The 6,885-nt window shown below is 42.3% G+C and overlaps 1 pseudogene; it reads right to left on the reverse strand.

The window, feature by feature from the left end:
- Window positions 1–2,755: 2,755 nt before the first annotated feature.
- Window positions 2,756–4,388, reverse strand: LOC138025701 (uncharacterized; annotated as a pseudogene).
- Between the last annotated feature and the right edge of the window lie 2,497 nt (window positions 4,389–6,885).

A 6,885-nucleotide genomic window follows, 5' to 3' on the forward strand; every position in this document is an offset into this window, starting at 1 on the left:
GCACTTCCAGTCATCCGCGAACAACCCAGACTCGAGTGATAGATTGATCATTTTCGTCAAGATCGGTAAAAGTCGATGCAATCAATCACTGGGGGGGGGGGGGGGGGGGGTCGGCATGGGGTCCAGAGTGCAGCTTTTCTTTGCACTGCTTCTGATGAGTTTGCAAACCTTCTCCTCCGTAAGGGGGTTGAATTTGCTGAACGGGGAAGGCGGTACTGGGGCGTGGTGATTGGGAGGGGATGGCAGCCCTTGCGCCATGTTGTCGAGCTTGGAACCTATGGTCTCAATTTTCTGAACAAAGAAAGTTCCCAGTTGATTTGCCAGTTTAACGCTATTATTCACAGAGGGGTACACCGCCCTGTTGTCCTTCTGGTTGAGGAGCTTCTTCACTGCCGAAAAAAGACTGCGTTGATTGCTACTATTATCCTGGACAAAGTCATTATAGAATTTGCATCCAGTTTTATTCATCAAAGCATTCACACTGTTCTTTTTTGCTTTATACGCTAACATGTCTTCCCTTGTGCGTACGTCGCCACTTCCTCTCAGCCTTTCGCTTCTCCCGCCTGGCTACCTTGATTTCCTCGTTAAATCAAGGGACCAACGGTCTAGAGCGTATCACTTTTGTACACAATAGGGACCTTAAGCAAGCACGACGACTACGACTACGAGAACGTTGTCCGAAAATATTATTTCCCGTTACTGTAATAATTTTACGATTACTCCATGTCGTTCGGCTTGGAAAGTGTGAATGCACAACCCAAGAATAAAATTGATGAGAACGGTGTGGATATTCAGAGAGAAAATTGAAAATTCGTCATCATGTGCTCTCGTCCTCCACATGACCTCAAACTTGATCATTTCACGTCGTAGTCAAGACGAGAACGGCAAAGAAATGTATCAAAATGTAAAACGCACGTGCTGGGCGCGCAAAGCTATTGTTTTTGTCCACTAAATATGCAAATTTGCTGCGTTCTCGTAGCCGTCCTCGTCGTCCTTGCTTAAGGTCCCTAATGGCGCGTGCCAGTCGAGAACTTGAGCTAAGGTTGTGTTATAGCTGTTGACAAGTTCGTCAAGTGTATCGGGAGTGTTTTGACAGATGTGAGGAAGACAATTCAGCCTCTAGCTTTTCCTTGTCAATGTCCTTGATTTTCTATGGGACACTTGTTTTACTTTCGGGGCTGGTTTTCCCAACTGGAGATCGCATAAGACAGTAAAATGATCAGATATCAAGTAGTCAGTTATCGGTCTAACACTGAGCAAAGAGTCCGAGCACAGCGTAATGATTAGATGCAGCGTATGGCCAGAGATGTCCGTAGGCTTGTCAACCTGCTGCTCCATGTTCATCGAAGTCAGTAATTCCGGGAAGCGAGCAGTGTCTGGGTCTCTGGAAACGTTCACATGAATATTGAAGTCACCAGTGATCAGCAGTGGCTCAGAAGACATAACAACAGATTTCAAATAGACCGAAACCTCGTCCAAAACACGCTACTAGTGACAGGATGGGCAGCAGAATAGGGAGGGCGGTAAATCACAATCACCCTTTGTTTACTAGACCCGCATTTTAAAATCCATTCGCCAAATTCGAACGACCTGCGTTCGCCACTGTCCACTTTCCGCGCATCGATAGTTTCATTCAATAACAACGCAATCCCTCCATCTTTTCTTCCAACTCTCTGTTGTTCAAGCAATTTGTACCCGGGTAGCATAATCTCCGCTGTATGGGCCATATCCCTTTCAGACAGCTATGATTCAGTGATAGCGAAAATGTCAGCACCAGTTGAATTAGCGTAGCAAGCGAAATCCGCCGATTTGTTTTTTAATAGATCTTGCATTCAAGCGGCAGCTCCGTAAATACCTCCTGGCACATCGGTATTGTTCGTTGACAATAGGAATACTAACAAAGTTGCGAGTAACAGGTCTATTGAAGGGTCTTGAATAATTCGAACGATTCGAAATTACGACAGGAATATTTAATAAGTTGCTCGTTTCGCCACCAAAAGATCTTGTTTGTGGGCCAGGATTCTCGCAAATATCACCAGCCAGAAGTAGAAGATATAAGGCCACTAGCGTCGTGTCAAATAAGCATGGTCCGAACTCGCCTTTAAGAATCGGTGCAACTGCTTCCATACTATAATAACGTCGAGTTGAGTTTCTCATACTAATGAACCTTGAATAACGTTGGGTTGAATTTCGCGAAATAAACTTCGAATACCACTCCCTGTCCAGATTCAGCGCTTTGCATAGCGACCAATGACTGTTAGAGAGCTTCGTGTACGTCTTAGGAGGCTCCAGAGTCAAAATAAAGGTGAAAGCGAGCACAGCTGAAATTTCTAGGTCACATCTTGAGAAAACCAACTAACGAGCCTATCAACAAATTTGCCTTCTAACAACCCCGGCATGGAAGGCCTAAACCTAGCAGGCCAAAAACAATATTCCACCAGTATATTGCCAAGCTGATAAACAGCGAGCACCCACCACTACCAGAGGATATCCGCCGGATGGCGCAGGATAGGAAACAATCATGGGAGAAGGATCGTGGCCAACTGCCTTGCAGCCGGCTGAGAGAGAGCCTCGGAAAGAGAGAGACCTTCCTTAGCGCTTTTACCACCTCCCTTGTGACTCTCAGTCGGCTTCAGAGATCAGTGGCATTTGCAACCAACCTTCACACAGTACTCAAACAGTAGCATCCCACATAAACGCCAGCAGGCGTCTTTTTGGTTTCTGCAATTGCATCAGTTGTCTTGGGTCCACTCTACTAAAAACAGGTCTGAATTTTTTCCAAATGCCGCCATATTCTCAACAGCAAATGCAGTTCATCAGCAATTACATTGGTGAGCAGTATGTTTAAAAGTGGTTCATTAATGCAGCCATGGTTGCCTTTGCTACAGTGGCAGAGTCTTTTGATTTCTTCCAGTGTCCTTTTTAACGGTTCCTTGTTGTAATAGTGAGATGGTTTGCTAGTATTCCATCTTTCTTCCTTAAAAACTTTACACCATAGGCATGCATAATCAGCAGTTGCAGAGTTTATACCCATGATCATTAGTAAGAATTTCATGTCCCCACCTAAGAAAAACTTCAATTTGATTTCATTTCCATCAATAGATATACTTTGCTTATCTATAAGCTCATTCACTTCGTGAAAACAAAGTTCAGTAAGGTTTTCATTGTGTCATATTTTTCAGGACCATTAACTATTGCCACTGTTCTGTTGCTTTTGGAGGACATGACACTTTCTTTTGCCTGTAACAGTGCAAATGAGAACATCATAAAATTTGTAGTCCTTGACATCCGTGCACCATCACCACTGATTTGGACTTCAATTGGAGTATCTTGTAACTGTGGTTTGTCATTTACAAGCTGCTGAATGTGTTGTTTTAGTGTAGCAGTAACATTAATGGCTGCCCCTGGAAATTTCCCTTGTGTTCTCTCTATGTGGTAGGTTTTATTTAGATTACTTCGTAACTGCTTTATTAGATAAGATTTTGGAAGATTATCTGTGTGTGTTGTCATTTCATGGTACACCTCATCTCCAACACAAAATTTGTCCAATAAAAACAGTATTTGCTCTAACTTGTTGTTGTCTTCCTCTTACAATGTTTCGAAGCTTTCATTTTCCCATGCAAGTAAGTGAGTGCCCCCCTTGTCATCATTCACCTTTACCTGGGACAATTTAAGACCAAAACTTTCAGAAAACCAAAAGGCACATTGGATTTTATCTTTCAGGAGGCAAAGTTTTCTGCCCCTTTGTTTTGGCCCCACCTGTGTTGTTTCCCAGTGCATGTTTTGGCTGCCTGTTTGGTCTCAAGGGGCTCAATATAGTCTAGCAACTCTTTGTTGACTTTGCTTAGGTCAGTGACATTTTCTTCGTGTTTGGTTATCTCTTGCCTCATTTCTTCATATAGTTTCTTCTTTTCGTTTTCTAAGTCAGTGAATGATTTCCTCCATTCTTCTAACTCCTGGTTAATCCTTATCGCCTCAGACTTCAGTGCTTGTATTGACTCCAGTTCTCCTCTTCTGACGCATAAGCTGTACACTTTGTTGTCTAATTCCTTTCTCTTTCTACCTGCGGTCTTTTTGTGCATTGCTCTTACTGTTTGCGCTTTTTTTCGAATCAACTCATTCAGGCGTGCGTTAGAGCGCTTTAGGCAAAACCATCCATTCACAACAGACGAGTTCAGTAGGTCAATAAAATTAACATCTTCAACGGAAGTGGCTTCGTTAAGAAGATCGGACCACTGTATCAAAAGAGGCCATGGAATTTGCACACAACAAATAAAATCATACTCCTGGGCTACTCGTTGCTTAGTATATTCTAAAGGAAGATCGGAGGTCAATTTAAGCTTCCACTCAAGTTCTCGCTTTTTATAATCGCTCAAAAAATCGGCCATCGCGATCGTGAGTCTCCAACGGAAATGAAGTGTGAGTAATATTATTTCTATTTTCCTGATAACTCCGCATAGAAGAGAAAAGTCTGGTACCTAACTATCCCAGAAAGCCAAACGAGACGTCAAAACAAGGAAAATGGCGGCCAAATTGTGCCGTAAGAGGGAGTTGTATCTTTCGTGTTCTTCCTTCCTAAAAATGGTGTATTTAAAAATGGCGTATTGGGATTTTGAGCTATTTGAAAATACGAAAAGTTTACCGGCTCGAGGAAAATTTTTGGGCTAACATATTCGTCTGTTTACGAGCGATTTAGTTGGGTTGACTTTTGCAGAAGTGATCTCGAACTACGCAGTTGCGAATCTCCTCAAGGTTTTTCCCAGAACAAAGGAATTGTATGGGGAAATTGGTCAGTACAAAACGCAGACTGCAGACTGCAGACTGCAGACTGCAGACCGGGTACAAAATGCAGACTAGGTACAAAATGCAGACTGCAGACTGCAGACCGGGTACAAAATGCAGACCATCATCTTATATGTCCAGGGGGTCGGAGGGCCGTGGTTTACATTGACTGGTGCATAACGAACACTAAGAAAAACTAAGACCTAAGACCTAAGAACCGGAAAACTAAGACTCGGAAACCTAAGACCCGGAAAACTAAGACTCGGAAAACCAAGACCCTTTTCATTTTAGTTCTCAAAGCAATCCCTGGGCCGTTTAAAAAGGCGCAAAAATATAATAAATAATGCGAAGGAAATCGGGAATAAATCACGCGCAAAGCAGCAAATGGGCCATAGAAAAGAAAGGCACGAAAAATCCCTGTATTCTTGAAAGAAATATTATGTATATCCAAAAAATTTAGTTCGATTTTGAGACGACAATAAGGCTTTATAATGACAGCGTTGGGAGAAAATCTAGCGGCGCTTGCTTGATAATTATTTCACGCCAAAACCGCGAATGTCACGCCAGGCGAGTCAAGACCGCATGACAATCCCGCATTTCATCAGAAAGGAAAAATAAATCGTTGTTCTAAAATGCCTCGCCTGTAACTGAACCAATTGTTCATTTGTTCTTCGGGAATTATTGGCAGTCGGGTGTTACGTCCTGTTGGAAATCAACGATGGGTTTTTCTTTGATCGAGCTCTGTCACGAGCCTATGTAAACAAATTCAAAGGTCAACAGGGTTACATGTCCTTTTTGGCGGGGAATACTGCGAATCGCGCTGGTGACACTGTTTTCGTAAAAGAAGGCAGATCACCTTTCCGGAGATCAGCTAGTCTGCTAGGAGATCAGTAAGCAGCTCAAAATTTTATTTAAGAACCACTGTTTAAGACATAATATATTAAGAAACGGGCAAGCCGAAACCCAATAAATGCTAATATTCGTGAACAATGACGATTGCGTGACAGCAGGTAAGTTATAAGATGACATTCCATCACGTATTTATTTATTTAGACTTGGTCTGCATTTTGTACCCGGTCTGCAGTCTGCAGTCTGCATTTTGAACCTAGTCTGCTATTTGTACCCGGTCTGCAGTCTGCAGTCTGCAGTCTGCAGTCTGCGCTTTGTACTGACCGATGGGGAAATGGAGTCATAATTATGAGTTTACTAGTATACTTCGGGAAAAGGTAGGCTAAAGTTTGAGTCTTTCTTTTTCGTAGCGATGGACGCTTTACACTATGCATGCTGCATTTCCAACTGCGCCGTGAAATATCCCATTCTTAGACAGTTATTTTGAAAAAAATACCTTTTCCCATGCATAGTCTTATGCAATTCCGACGCCATTTTGAATGTAACACGAGAACCGTCAACGCCATGTTGTCCCAAATTTCTGGCAATGTCTCGTGATCCTATTGACCTCCAATCAAAGCTAAACAATGATCTAGGCAAAATTCAATCTTGGCTTCAAGCAAACAAGATGTAAAAAAAAAACTAAATATTCCATAAATGCAAATCAATACAAGATCACCCAGTTAGGCGATCTACCTAACATAAAAATAGATCGGTTATCCCATAGATAGAGTCAAAACCAATAGATATCCACTTGGGATCGAAATAGATGATATTCTACTGAATGTGTTATTCCCTTATTGACCAGTGGCTCAGTGTTTGGAAGGGAGTTAAGGTTCTAGTACCGCGGAATATGTACCCTAATTAACATGTACAACGCTCTTGTTGTCCTGTATTTCGACCACTGAAGCCCTGTATGGTGTTGCATTGGTAAATTCCAGTCTTAAAAGATTTCAAAAGTCACAACTAGTTCTAATTATACAACATCATCCTCTAGTTTACTGTATGAGCTTGGCTGGGATACACTTGAACAAAGGCGTACGAATCATCTAGCGGTTACTATGTACAAGGTGATCAATGGTCTCTTTTCAGTTTGCCTCCGTGATATTTTTCAAAATACTTCGCAAGTTCATTCCCATACCTTAAGTTCAGATGTAAATTTATTCATTCCCAGGCCGCTTTCTGATGCAGGGAAACATTGTTTTCAATATCGAG

This window comes from Montipora capricornis, chromosome 12 (genome assembly GCF_036669925.1).
Source record: "Montipora capricornis isolate CH-2021 chromosome 12, ASM3666992v2, whole genome shotgun sequence".
Lineage (NCBI taxonomy): Eukaryota > Metazoa > Cnidaria > Anthozoa > Scleractinia > Acroporidae > Montipora > Montipora capricornis.